Source organism: Tachysurus fulvidraco, chromosome 12 (assembly GCF_022655615.1).
Source record: "Tachysurus fulvidraco isolate hzauxx_2018 chromosome 12, HZAU_PFXX_2.0, whole genome shotgun sequence".
Classification (NCBI taxonomy): domain Eukaryota; kingdom Metazoa; phylum Chordata; class Actinopteri; order Siluriformes; family Bagridae; genus Tachysurus; species Tachysurus fulvidraco.
In genome coordinates, this window is record NC_062529.1 from 23,289,002 (window position 1) to 23,304,064 (window position 15,063).

At 41.7% G+C, this 15,063-nt stretch overlaps 1 protein-coding gene and 1 pseudogene across 1 annotated transcript in view; one reads left to right on the plus strand and one right to left on the minus strand.

Annotated features, from left to right (window-relative positions):
* chrm3a (cholinergic receptor, muscarinic 3a) overlaps positions 1–9,756 on the minus strand; it is a 133,954-nt gene extending 124,198 nt beyond the window's left edge. Inside the window, exon 1 of the mRNA XM_047821966.1 lies at positions 9,638–9,756. The gene's annotated coding sequence lies outside the window, so the exon portion shown is untranslated. The remainder of the gene's footprint in view (positions 1–9,637) is intronic.
* Positions 2,426–10,755, plus strand: LOC125145972 (annotated as a pseudogene).
* The last annotated feature ends 4,308 nt before the right edge of the window (positions 10,756–15,063 follow it).

Consider the following 15,063-nt stretch of genomic DNA (forward strand, 5'->3'; position numbering starts at 1 on the left):
TCAGAGTATCACCCTAAAGGAGCTGTCTGAGTTTGGTGTAGAGAGTTTGAAAGCTTTGCAGAGTTATAAACCTCCAAAGGTTATAATGGGAGTGTATGGGGAAAAAGGCCATTTTGAGAGCCGGTACCGGAAGTACTGGTACTCGGATCGCTTAGAAAAGTAATAGCAACAAACTTCAGACCAGGGTCTACCACATATCCGAATTTGGTTCATGTGGCTCAAAAGCCCTAGGAGGAGTTACTCTTGAAAATTTTTTGTCTAAGCTTAAATAGGAAAACAGAATGTTGGCTTCTACAAAGCGACATAATTAAACAAATTAAGGTTCAAATTAAGTTACTGTTTATCTCTAACCTTTATCCCTGATCATTAAGCCTGAGGTTATAATGGTGAGATGATATGAGGAAGAAACCTCGGGAGGATCCAGACTCAGAAGTGAACCTCATCCTCATGTGTGTGAGACACTGGACAGGAAATAATAGTGTAAACTAGAATGTACATTTCCTGAAGAAAATGTGAATGGTGCTTGCACGTGGCAAGTTCCCCTCATCCTGCTGAGTGTTTTGATATCTGACATGTCCGTGTTGTGCTAACGTCTTGATTTCGCTTATTTTGGGGGCGGGCTACACGTGACATCACGTGAATACCCAGTGAGGTGCCAATACTTTTGGACAAAAGTTGCTATTTGAACTTTGTCCGGAGTAAGGTCCTAAAGGCGCTGGTTGAGTTTGGTGTGAATCGCTCGAAATCTTGCCGAGTTATAAACCTCCAAAATTTATAATGGAAGTCTATAGGAAAAAAAAACACTTTGAGCTTCCGTACCAGGAATTCCAGAATTCCGATCGCTTATAAAAGTCATAGCACACCTCTGCTCAATGAGCCAGTCAATTTGACACCTCATTCATGGGTCTAGGACAAAAGCTGCGGGACAAGTTACGTGCCGAAGTTTTGTCCGGCACTATAACAAGAATGAAACAATTCCACTGGACTACAAACCGTTGTGGGAATGACATTATTAATAATCATGTCAATAATAATGTCATTCCCACAACGGTTTGTAGCCCAGTGGAATTGTGTGACCGAGAGCTCCTGAGGAACCGACAGATCAGCACAATTTCTGAGTTCATTACAAACACTGTTTCCTTCCTGCTGAAGTCTTCAAATGGACGCTGACGAAGACCTGAGCACAAAGCTGACGCAACAGTGGTCCAAAGAAGGCGTGATAGTCTCCATTCAGCTCCATTCACAATAATCACTGGCTGTCCATGCAGATAAATCCCCAGCATGGTGCACACCGGGCAACGAGACTCCAACCAGGTGTAGGGCACTAGGATTGATGAAGCAGGTCCTGCAGAAGGGGATGCACTTTTTCCCAGGGATGTCAGAACAGCGTAACAGATATTGCGTCATCGGGTAGGCGTGGCCTATTTGATAACCTAACCCTAAGCATACGCGTAGTTTTTGGTTGTTTATTTGTTTTCTAAAATAAATCTACCTGTATGACTGTTTTGTCCTTCGTAGTATGCTGGGGTTTTTTTTTGAAAGAGGGCGTTTTTCCCAAGATGCCCACTTTACGTCGTGGTGACGAAACCCCAGGATTTAGTGAATGCCCCTGAAGAAGAAGCGACCATTTTTATCAGGTAAATACACAATAAGTACATGGACGCCCATCCGGATCATTGCCATGCCCAGTGCGAACAGGTGCATAAGGTCAAGCATCTAGCCATTCGTCAGTTTTCAAAGATTCTGCATTGATAGTTCTAACGACTCTAAGTGCAATAATTATGATATGACATGGAAGCATCTAGAAGCAACTAGGAGCAAGAAGATCTCAGCCACAAAGTTGAAGACCACACAAACTGAGTTCTAAAAGCAAGTGAGAAGATGGCGAGTTATCCTCAGCTGCATCACTCAGTACAGTGTTACAAACTGCCATTGGAAGCGACATCAGCACGAGGACCGAGCGTCAGAGCTTCGTGAGGTGGGTTTCCATGGCCGAGCAGCTGCAGACAAGCCTATGCGCTGTGCCGAGTGTTGGCTGGACTGGTGGAAAGCACCGCCGCTGGACTCCGGAGTAGTGGAAATGTCGTCTCTGGAGCAATGAATCATGCTGACAAGCTGATGGATGAATCTGGGTTTGATGGATGCCTGGAAAATGCAGCTACCAGAACACACAGTGCTCACAGTAAAGTGTGCTGAGGAGGGTGCAGTTTCCTGTATACCCAACAAGCTCTATAAAGATGTTGCATGCATGTTAAATTACATACTGTAACAGTACTTACTGAATACGATTCAGTACATACAGCATTCGATTCTGTAACTAATGCATTTGATTTAGTACACACAGCATTCGATTCTGTAACTAATGCATTTGATTTAGTACACACAGCATTCGATTCAGTACACACAGCATTCAATTCTGTAAATAATGCATTTGATTCAGTACACACAGCATTTGATTCAGTACACACAGCATTCAATTCTGTAACTAACGCATTTGATTCAGTACACACAGCATTCGATTCTGTAACTAACGCATTTGATTCAGTACACAGCATTTGATTCTGTAACTAACGCATTTGATTCAGTACACACAGCATTCGATTCTGTAACTAATGCATTTGATTCTGTAACTAACACATTTGATTCAGTACACACAGCATTCGATTCTGTAACTAACGCATTTGATTCAGTACACACAGCATTCGATTCTGTAACTAATGCATTTGATTCAGTACACACAGCATTCGATTCTGTAACTAACGCATTTGATTCAGTACACACAGCATTTGATTCTGTAACTAACGCATTTGATTCAGTACACACAGCATTCGATTCTGTAACTAACGCATTTGATTCAGTACACACAGCATTTGATTCGGTAACTAATGCATTTGATTCAGTACACACAGCATTCGATTCTGTGCCTACTACAGTCAATTCAGTCACTGCTCTATTCGATTCAGTGCCTATTGTGATGGAAATGTTTACATGGAGAAGTTGTTTGTGAAGTTCTGACCTTTTGTGTACGTGACTAAAAGTTTACTAAAATATCAGAGCGGTCAGAATGACCTGATGGCAAGACTCAAGGCTAAGAATCAGCTTAGGCAGTCTCGGGGAAGGTCATCTTGTCAGGCCATGGTCAAGAGTTGTAATGTAGACGATTAACAATGTTTTCTTTTCTTTGGTTTGGTGTTTTTTATTGTGTGAACCTTTTTACTCTTGCCTGTGCTGACCAGTGTGCTTTTTCTCAAAAACTTCCAACAACATTTGATTCAGTACAAAATACAATCAATTCAGTACAAACTACCTTCTATTCAATACCTACTCTATTCGATTCAGTACCTAACACATTCAATTCAGTATCACATCCATTTCATTCAGTACTACCTCCATTCGATTCAGTACCTAACACATTCAATTCAGTATCACATCCATTTGATTCAGTACTACCTCCATTCGATTCAGTACCTAGCACATTCAATTCAGTATCACATCCTTTTGATTAAGTACTACCTCCATTCGATTCAGTACCTAGCACATTCAATTCAGTATCATATCCATTTGATTAAGTACTACCTCCATTTGATTCAGTACCTAGCACATTCAATTCAGTATCACATCCTTTTGATTCAGTACTACCTCCATTGGATTCAGTACCTAGCACAATTGATTCAGTACCTACTAATTTCGATTCAGGATCACCCCAATTCGATTCAGTACCTAGCACATTTGATTCAATACCTACTAAATTCGATTCAGGATCACCTCGATTCTATTCAGTACCTAGCACATTCAATTCAGTATCACATCCATTTCATTCAGTACTACCTCCATTCGATTCAGTACCTAGCACATTTGATTCAGTACCTACTAAATTCGATTCAGAATCACCTCAGTTCGATTCAGAAGCACCTCCACTTGATTCACTACCTACTACAGTACATTCGATTCACTACTGACTGCAGAATCTCTGAATCACTTAGTACTTTATATTCTTTCTATAGATTTAATCTTGTTACTTTATATTCAAATCAGTGCTAAACCACATACACTGTGCTACAAGTTAGAAAAGAAATGCGTTATCATGTGGCCAATCACACAAAGTCCTTCAAACGTATATCGTGCATCACAATTGTTTTTTTAATCATAGAAACGTCTGTTTTGGGTCACTACGGATCTGTTCTCGGTGCTGCACAAACTCCTTATAGTCAAAAAAAAGAAAAAAAAAGCAAAGAAAAGAAAAGCAAGAATCAATTTTCACAACACAGCCTTTAATAAGCCTTCCGTTGTATCTCATTTTTCTAAGTGATGACGCCTGAGCTGGAGCGAAAACAGAGCTCCTATTGTTGATGTTCTGATATAAAGCTTCGCTAGTCTCTAATTTACAAATCAAACCTGCCTGATGATACCTAATGAGTGTGACTGACAGAAAAAGAGAGCTCTGTGTGTGTGTGTGTGTGTGTGTGTGTGTGTGTGTGTGTGTGTGTGTGTGTGTGTGTAGGGAAAGAGAATGAAATGTTAGCTCTGTGACTGATTTCTCATTTCCTCTCTGCGGCTCCAAAGATTTGAATCAGTTGACAGTGAAAAAACTTAGAGTAACTTAATGGGTAACTATTTACTAAAAAAAATTGCTTCAGTTTTTTCTTCAGACTATCGTACACCGTATTTAACGATGCAGCGTTACCTGCTGTCATCTCATCATGACCGGAACCTCATGCTTACTCTGTGTGTTAAAGGTAAGGAATAAATCACTGGTGGCCGTGCTGTTAATAATCCTGAGCGGTGGGTTCGATGACGCACGTGATGACGTTACCGTCACTGTCCGAAGTTTAGTCAGGTAACGGGGCAGTGGCGGCGTAAATGGTTAATGCTCTGGGTTGTTGATCAGAAGGTCTGCGTTCGAGCCGCAGTACCCCCAAGCTGCCACTGTTGGACCTTGAGCAAGGCACTTAACCCTCCCTGGTCCAGGGGTGCAATAATGTAATGTGTGGCAATAATAATAAAGGCTTCCATTCGGTGCGTACTGCATTCGATTCATGAATCAATTCAAAGAGATTTGATTCATGTTTGCTTCTACTGTAGAGCAAGAGTCACCTCTGAAGGAGGGGTTCGAGAGGGCATTTAATCAATGACAATCCTATGCCGATATATAAACCATCGCACTTATTTATTGTTCATTATTACACTTTTTTTTCCCCACACGTCATGTTGCACGAACGTCGGAAACGCGAGAGCCCAGTTTTAGCCTACATTAACTTCCTCTCTCGTAATTAAAGGCTTTGGCGTCTCTGTAGTTCCCAGAGATTGATTAGATTACACCTCCCTCCATTTCTAAAGATTTATGTTTGGACCTGAAGTCCAGTAAGTTGCAGAAGTGCTATTAAATTAATTAAGCAAGCAGGAAATATTACCGCGTGCATCTGTGCGTTTCTGATAACAGGTATATTATCCTGGCAAAAATAAATAAATAAATAAAAATAAAAAATGATGAGTTTTTCTTTCCTATTTTTTAGGGAAATGAAATGAAAACCCATTAAGCTGATATCATCATCATCATCATCATCATCATCATCATCATGGTATGGTACCACACTGGTGGTATTTTCACACTTTGTTGTTTGTTTGTTTGTTTTTTTGCAGTACATTAAGCGGTCACCGGTCAAACAGGGACGCTGTGCTCCGTAAAGTTGAAGGAGAAGAGCTTAAGAGACATAGCGGATTGTCTTTTTTTTATTTTGGCAGTAGAGATATGTGCAGGCGAGAACGCCGTCTCTGGGTGTTTTGGTGGCCGGTGGTGAGCTCTGGGCTTTGGATGAGAAATCGTGTTTAGATTCCTGCTGGTGAAGGATCTTTTTTTAGGATCTTTGTTTGGACAAAAAAATGGAACTGTTTCTCTGAACTGATGAAATAATAGTGATTCAAAGTCGACACACTGTGAGCTGTGATATTCCATAAGATGAGATATGAGATAAGATGAGATATCAGGTAAGATATGAGATATATCGTGAGATATGAGATAACGATCAAATGAGATAAGAGCTTGGATTAAATGAGATTCAACCGGTGAGATTATGGGATTGGATAAAATGAGATGGATGATATAAAATGATATGATTAGATATAAAATGAGATAAGATGCGTGTTGAGATGAGAGGTGAGATTTGAGATATAAGATGAGAAAGAGATACTGGATGAGATGAGATTAGATGAACTAGGAGATTGGATGGGATTAGATATAAAACGAGGTATCAGCTGGGAGGAGATGAGATTGTGAGATGAGATGAGATAAAGAGATACTGGATGAGATGAGATTAGATGAACTAGGAGATTGGATGGGATTAGATATAAAACGAGGTATCAGCTGAGAGGAGATGAGATTATGTGAGATGAGATTTGAGAGATGAGATAAAATGAGATAATGAGATACTGGATGAGATGAGATTAGATGAACTAGGAGATTGGATGGGATTAGATATAAAACGAGGTATCAGCTGAGAGGAGATGAGATTATGTGAGATGAGATTTGAGAGATGAGATAAGATGAGATAATGAGATACTGGATGAGATGAGATTAGATGAATTAGGAGATTGGATGGGATTAGATATAAAACGAGGTATCAGCTGGGAGGAGATGAGATTATGTGAGATGAGATCTGAGAGATGAGAACAGATTTGTGCTTTTAAACAGTCTATTAATGCCCTTACTTCATTGTTTACATTTCTGATTGTTAATTACAGCGTGACTATTTCCAACCGCTACCTGGCGATAGCACACGGAGCCGAGAGAAACGACGCCGTTTGTACAGCTGTGGTACACGAGATTTATCACGTGCTCGGAGTAATAAAACACTCTGGCACATAAACCATCCGAGGAATGTCATTTCTCCACTGAGGAGTCACACAAACAAAATGGCTGAACCCTAAATAGTGCACTACATAGTGAGTAGGGAACATGTTCATACCCACAGCAGGAGACCAGAGGAGGGAGAGAAAGGGAACATAGAGGGAGAAAAAGACAGGAAGAAAGGGAGAGAAGAAAACAGAGAGAGAGAGATCAGGGACAATAGTTTCCATTTCTAGCACTGAGTTATTTTATTCCTTCACTGTCTGTCTGTTCCTCACACTGTCTTTCTCCCTCACCATCTGTCTCTCTGTCTGTCTATTACTTATTCACACTCTTTCTTTTTGTATTTCTAACTTATGGACTTACTTGCCTGTTTCTCTCCGTGTGTCTCTCTCTGTTCCTCACATCCTGTCTTTCTCCCTCACCGTCTGTCTGTCCGTTCCTCACATCCTGTCTTTCTCCCTCACCGTCTGTCTGTCCGTTCCTCACACCCTGTCTTTCTCCCTCACCGTCTGTCTGTCCGTTCCTCACATCCTGTCTTTCTCCCTCACCGTCTGTCTGTCCGTTCCTCACATCCTGTCTTTCTCCCTCACCGTCTGTCTGTCCGTTCCTCACATCCTGTCTTTCTCCCTCACCGTCTGTCTGGATGTTCCTCACACCCTGTCTTTCTCCCTCACCGTCTGTCTGTCCGTTCCTCACACCCTGTCTTTCTCCCTCGCTGTGTCCGTCCATTCCTCACACCCTGTCTTTCTCCCTCGCTGTGTCCGTCCATTCCTCACACCCTGTCTTTCTCCCTCGCTGTGTCCGTCCATTCCTCACACCCTGTCTTTCTCCCTCACTGTCTGTCTGTCTGTTCCTCACACCGTCTTTCTTCCTCACTGTCTGTTCCTCACACCGTCTTTCTTCCTCACTGTCTGTTCCTCACACTGTCTTTCTCCCTCACTGTCTGTTCTTCACACCCTGTCTTTCTCCCTCACTGTCTGTCTGTTCTTCACACCCTGTCTTTCTCTTGCACTATTTGTCTGACTCTTCCTCACTCCTTTTCTTTCTCACCATCTGCCTGAGGATCCAAGCTGATAAGTCATCATCTATCACCAGGTGTCTCGTTCTCTTTTATCACCCAGTGTGTGTGTGTGTGTGTGTGTGTGTGTGTGTGTGTGTGTGTGTGTGTGTGTCAGTCATACACTCATTGGTTTAAACAGACCACACACACACCACCAAGATCAAACCGGTCCAATAGACACAGACAAAATAGAAGAAAACAGCTTTAACATTATAACACATATATCTATGTTTAATATATGTTTAATTAGCATTTGTTATTAACATCAAAGCTAATAAGATTTCAGTAATGATTAAGAACCATTTATTGTTTATATTTTACACAAAACAAAACAAATAGTATTTTAAACATGTTTTGGGCAAAACTTGGTATAAAATGTGTGAAAATGTCTAGTTTTGTGGATTGATTTTTATGTTTTTAAATCCTTAAAGTCTCAGTCACGCGCAGGTGCGTCGTGGTGCCGCGGGCGCGCGCATCTACATGGCAACATATCACGCCAATCAGAAAACGCACGCGCTCGCTTTTAACTTTGTTTTGTTATGATATTATTATTATTATTATTATTATTATTATTATTATTCAGGACTTTACTGCGGCGCGCGATGCAACTATACATTCTATATCGTTTCTATATAAAGTTTCACAATAACATTAAATTAAAAACAAAATTCTTCGTTCATCTCAGTGTCATAGTTCTGCTTTAATGTTCAGTATCATGACTTACCTTTATAGTGACAGCAGTACAGCAGAGAGAGAAAGAGACGAGCCATAGTCACGATGATTACCACACACACACACACACACACTCACACTCTCTCTCACACACACACTCACTCTCACACACACTCTCTGACACTCGCGCGCGCACACTCGCAGACACACACACACCCGCTCACTCACTCACACACTCTCTCTCTCACACACACACACACACAAACACTCTCTCTCTCTCTCTCTGACACACTCTCTCTCACACACACACACACTCACTCACACACACACTCTCTCTGACACTCACACACACACTCTCTCTGACACTCACACACACACACACACACACACACACACACACACACACACACACACACTCTCTCTCTCACACACACACACACTCACTCACACACACACTCTCTCTGACACTCTCACACACACACACACACACACACACACACACACACTCTCTCTCTCTGACACACTCACACACACACACACACTCACTCACACACACACTCTCTCTGACACTCACACACACACTCTCTCTGACACTCACACACACACACACACACACACTCTGACACTCACACACACACAAACACTCTCTCTGACACTCACACACAAAAACACACAAACACACTCTGACACACACACACACACACACACTCTGACACTCGCGCGTGCACACTCGCAGACACACACACACCCGCTCACTCACTCACTCACTCACACACACACACACACACACACACACACACACACACACACACACACGTATGGGATATGTCGTTCAGTCAGTTCACCCAAAAAAATTGCAAAAACGTTTAAACCGTGCGCTTCCACCTGGAGAGACGTGAACCGGGCGCTCGCGCTCACAAACGCGCTGTTCGAGCCACTAATTAGCGCACCGATGGAATTCAGCAGCGCGCACGAGACCCAATCTGTTTTTGTGCCGGTCAGATTTGATTCATATTCTCTATCCACAACTGAACTCTTAAACCATTAAAATAACTTACAGAAATCGATGATAATCAAGAAAAGTAGCACGAATTCCACATAGTCCATGTTTCCTCCTCGGTGTAATTAGAAGAACAGCTCAGCTGCGCGCGAAACCGCTCAAATGACTGGATTGCCATCTACTGGTGCGTCATAAACTCTTAACCCAATCAGGCTCGCGCATGTGGGTCGTGTTTCCAGTCTCCCAGGACGCACCTTACTCGTATCTTATCATACCAATGGCACAGTTCTTTACCCTGTTTAGTCTGCGCCATGGGGATGTTGCACTACGGTGTGGTTTCTTAACTCTCCGTTATGCTTCCACGTGTGACAACTAGAAATCCTCCCATGTAGTAACCTATGTAATGAATAGGGGGTGATTTTTGCGCATTTTGAGACTTTACGGTTTAGGTTTCTCAAATCAAACCTATGGTTTTATACTAAAGGGTGAAACTTTAAATTATGTATCTTAATCTGAGCTTCTTCAAGGCTGTTTGAGATTATAGTAAGACTCATTCATTCAATCATTCATTCATTTTCTACAGCTTATCCGAACTTCTCGGGTCACGGGCATCTCAGGCGTCATCGGGCATCGAGGCAGGATACACCCTGGACGGAGTGCCAACCCATCACAGGGCACACACACACTCTCATTCACTCACACACTACGGACAATTATCCAGAGATGCCAATCAACCTACCATGCATGTCTTTGGACCGGGGGAGGAAACCGGAGTACCCGGAGGAAACCCCCGAGGCACGGGGAGAACATGCAAACTCCACACACACAAGGCGGAGGCGGGAATCGAACCCCCAACCCTGGAGGTGTGCGGAAAATGTGCGTGCCCCCCTCTCCTTGGTTGTATATGATGGGACAATTTCTGTTACTTCTTTTGTTCATAGTCAGACTATTACCGCCAAATCTGGGGTTTATTCTGCCCACAATGAGGCGGTACCTGCCCAATTTGTGGCTAATTCTGTCTTAAAAGTGGCTATTCACATCCATATTAGAGAGCCTTGTGAAAATTATTGATAAAATTGTCTTCTTTTGCCCATGCTGTAGCTTATTCTTACCAAGCTGAGGTTTTTGCTCACTCTGGGGCTACTGCCCATACAGGGACTTCCCTGCAAGAGATAAGGCTTCTTTCTGCCCATGCTGAGGCTTCCTCTATACATATAAATGCTTTTTCCCATTCTGGGGCTTCTCCAGGTTTCTGCTTCTTGTTCTACCCTTGCTAAGGCATCATCTTCACAAGTTGAAATCATATATGCTTAAGTATTTGCCACATTGCAGGGTATCAGGCATCACCAAGAGTCTGGCCGTTTGACAATGCCACTGCTCTCCATGGCCAAGCGTCACAGGGAGCTTAACTGTCCATGCTGTCTGGGTGAGAGAGACAACACGAATCTCTATCCGTTAATCAGAGGGTCTGTTAGCTCATGTAATTGGGAGTGTTTAGCCATGTTTTTGAAAAAAAAAATAAAATGCAGTAGCTACCCAAGAAGAACTATTGTTGGAAATTGGGCAATTACCAAGTTGGAAGAAAAATCTAGAAACAAAATATTATATTAATAAAATGTGTAAATTCTAATCATTTCAAATTATATACTAATTAGTTTAGACCTAATATTTTGCAACAGGACTGTATTGACTATCTGAAAAGTGCAAGTCACACCACAACAAACAAGCATCATTATTACTAATGAGGGTAATTCATAATGGAACAAATTCAGAGCACATTCTGTTTGACTGGGGACTTTAATAGAAAATAGGACACTCCAGACATGTGCTTATCTCATTAACGCTGCTAAATCAGAAGTAATGTCTGGCATGCACCTGTTAGGGAAAATATATACGGAGAAAAGGAAACTCCTCTGGTGTGCTGATTATATGGGGTTATCATTTTAAATATGCAAAATAGATACAAAACACAACCTGAGCCAAGAAGTCAAACATCACACTGATTTGTGGCTCAGGTGTGTTGTTGGACCAGAAACATGGACATACTGAACAGGACAGTTCTCTTAGCACTCAGACGCAAACCTCAGCAGAAAGAGGCAATTTACTAGGATACTGAAGTGTTACGGAGCATTTTCATGTGACGTGACGTGACGTGACGTGACGTGTGATGTGACATAGAGCTAAGTACGGTGACCCATACTCAGAATTCGTTCTCTGCATTTAACCCATCCAAAGTGTACACACACACACAGCAGTGAACACACACACACACACACCGTGAACTCACACCCAGAGCAGTGGGCAGCCATTTACTGTATGCTGCGGCGCCCGGGGATCAGTTGGAGGGGTTCGGTGCCTTGCTCAAGGTCACCTCAGTCGTGGTATTGCCGGCCCGAGACTCGAACCCACAACCTTAGGGTTAGGAGTCAAACTCTCTACAGTGTCAAAGAGCCACTATTATACTGTAACAATACTATAATCTGTAATATGACGTGTATACAAACCGTGTAGCTGTTTAGATCTAGAATGAACTCAGTGAACAAGTACACAGTGTAGTATCATAAAGGTTTGAGGCACCGTGACCCCCAAATGTCAAAACAAAAAAACTAAACAGAAACAGTTTAGTTTCACATCCAAAGAATTTTTGGGGGGGGAAAAGTTCCTTCTCAAACATTTTCAAATACGGCATCAGAAATATCTGGCTTAATGTGGATGTGACTCTCACCTGCTTGAATCTACAGTCTGAGCTATAAAGAATTCAGCCACTGCTCCAGCTACTGTTCCACCAAAATCCAAAATGTTCCACCTTAAGACATTTTTGAAGAGCACACCATCCGACTTGGTTGCCACTGCTATCTTTTTCCATTTTAAACACTCTGTAACTGCCTCTGATGTAAAATCTGCCATTTTTTGCTCTTGCATTCTTAATTATCGCATGCCATTTTGTTTACCCTTATTTCTCACCCAGAGACATGCCAAGGAGGTTTCTGAATCTTATTACAGCCTAATGAGATTTATACTACAGTAGAAATGGAGCTTTGCTGCCACCAGGTCAAGGTTGGAACAAGAAGCAGTGATTAAACCAGAAGCTTTGTCCAGGTTATTGTGGCTTAAAATAAACTAGTTGTGACATAGAGCTAAAGGTAAATACGTAGGAATAAGTAGAGACTCGCTTCATTACAAAAGGTTTGCTGAATCAAGCTAGATCAAACTGCGATTTGGTACGACATCAAAAAAGCAAGGTTGCCCTTGGCAAGTCTCAACAACACATAAAGTGCAATGAAGATTTTGGACCTCCACTGAGATGAGGCTGACTCTATGAAAATCCTGAGACATCTGCAGATCTACCAGCTCCAGTTGGACTCTATGATACCAAGAGGAGATCTGAACTCCATGTGATCTTTACACCAATTCAACACTTGTTTGACTGTATATTTGTAATCTCACCCCCAGCTCCACCCATATGAGGATGGGTTCCCCTTTGAGTCCGGTTCCTCTCAAGGTTTCTTCCTTACCAATTTAAGGGAGTTTTTCCTTGCCACTGCTGCCTGAGTCACCTCAGACTTGCTCATTGGTAATAAATAAATAAATAAATACATACATACACACATACATACTGTACATACACACTGTGAACTATATATATATATATATATATATATATATATATATATATATATATATATATATATATATATATATATATTATATATATATCTTAATTTTTTACTATATTAATTCTTTTTTCTCCTTATGTTTAACTTCTGTTCTATGTTTATGTTCTGTAAAGCTGCTTTGAGACGAAGCCCATTGTAAAAAGCGCTATACAAATAAACTTGAATTGAATTGAATTGAATTGAATAAAGTGCCTGAACCTAAAGGACTGGGCAAGTAGTAAAGCTACATCGGGTTGTTATTTTGCTGCCCTTATTAGTCCCCTAGAGTTATCCTTGTTTTCCTGGATTTTTCAGCCCATGTCAACGGTCTTTTAATGGTACATTCCGGACATGGGTTCATCACATCACTTCCTTTGTTTATTACACCACAAGCTCTAACCGTTTGAGGCGCATTCTTTTAGTATCCCTAAGGATCCAAATAACTTTGGATTCTCCTAGACTAGAATTGGAGAAACCGAAGTTATTTGCTACAGGGAAAAGCATTTTGTTTATTTCCCGTATCTTTGAGGTGGCTTTTAGTGTTGTCTTTCAAAGTTCCCTTGAGTTTCTAATGAAAGGTGTCAGTTCTTATTGCCCTTGGATAAAGCAAGCTATTCCATATGCATGTATTCTTTCTTGGACTCGATCCTGACATTTCTTTCTGCTTTGTCTTAGAGTCTTGGTTGATTTATCTGGATCTGTTTATCTTTACAATCTTTGTTCTTGGTAGGGGTGGGTGGGGGTGGGCTGGGGGCAGTTACTCACTTTACAGGATGGTTATTATTCCTGACAGGAGCTTACAGACAGGCTACTATTCCGTGGCTGATTGTTGTTTGTCACTTGCTGAGGAATCTCATTAGCCTCATCGTATGGAGTGGCAGGTTTCTTCAGGCAGTGGCGTTTGAGTGTTTCTCTGCTATGCTCTTACAGTATTGTCTACTTTACAGTATTGTATACTTTGTAACCTGGAGGTAATTCTGATTTCCCTCCGAGTATGAATGTTCTTCAGCATGGTTCAACAATGTTCTTTCTCATCATATGTCCACTCATCTTCAGAAGTTGCTTTATCCTGGTTAGGGTTGCAGTGGATCTGGAGCATATCCTGGGAACACTTGGTTTAAAACTGTTATGAACTACTGGGACAATTCCCTGCCAGACCACCAGAGGGCGTATAGGCTGGCGGTTACGCTCGTTTAAAGTCATGTGTTTTCCCATGAGTATTGTCACCTGTTTCACATTGTCCCTAATGTGTTGGTTTACGTATGCCTGCCGTTTTGTATCCGTCTTAAGCCCTATTCGGACGGGATTAGTTTTACGTGGGGGTAAAGTAATTATTACCAGAGCTTCTCTGTGATTTTAGTCCTGTCCGAATGTGCCATCTCGGTAATCATTACGGACAATGTCAGTAAAGATTACGGCGACTTTTAAATGACGGTAAAATTCCGTCATTTCCTGTTTAAAAGTAGTTTTTGGCGCGTTTTGCAAGCATGGACGCACTTGAAACAGGAAGCAACGTCATACGCACATGACGACAAGGAGGTTACTGTGGTGCGTAAAGCGAGTTACCCCTCCCATTTCTGCTAGTTTTACTGAGATGTCTTGTCCCGTGCGAATTGGCCAATTAATAATACAGACGTCCTGAGGTAAAATCGCATTACTCCACGTCCCCACGTAAAACTAATCCCGTCCGAATAGGGCTTTTGTTAGTCATTTTTACATGTTGCTAGTTTGGTTCAACGTATTGACGTGTTGTTTATTTTGTATTATGTTATGTAAGTCATGTCATGTTAAGTGTTTTGTTTATTAAAGTGAACGATGTTGTCCTGAA